This window comes from Myotis davidii, unplaced genomic scaffold, assembly GCF_000327345.1.
Source record: "Myotis davidii unplaced genomic scaffold, ASM32734v1 scaffold346, whole genome shotgun sequence".
Taxonomy (NCBI): domain Eukaryota; kingdom Metazoa; phylum Chordata; class Mammalia; order Chiroptera; family Vespertilionidae; genus Myotis; species Myotis davidii.
This window is the reverse complement of record NW_006297386.1, coordinates 588,062-588,578: the sequence shown is the minus strand read 5'-3', so window position 1 is coordinate 588,578 and position 517 is coordinate 588,062.

The window sequence follows — 517 nt, the reverse complement described above, 5'->3', positions numbered from 1 at the left end:
GTCGGGGGAGAGAGCTAGTTGTTAGGCGTTGGGACCCGGGCCTAGTCATGTCCGAGCAGACCGGAGGCCTGGTGACTAGCAAGGACGTAGTGAGGAGATTCCGCCGCCTTTGTCGGTAGACGACTGCGGGCCGCTTCCCTGGCGCAGGCCCTGGGTGCACCGCACCCTTAGGTACGTGTCCTGCACTGTGAACTCCCCAGATGGGAGACACTTCCTCTCCAGGAACGTTCCTACAACAGCCCGCAAGGTGTCTGCGGAGTGCAGCTGGGGAACGCCTTTCCGCTTATAGTGAATAATGAGACCATATATATATCTACACCTATATGTATTTTAATATTCCAGAAGGGACTAAATTATTTTGATATAAACAATCTCAGAAGTATGAGAAATGGTACAAGAAGTGCAAGACTTTTAAACTTTTAATAATATGTATATATATATATATATATATATATATATAGAGAGAGAGAGAGAGAGAGAGACAGAGAGAGAGAGAGATTTGAGAGAGAGAGAGAAA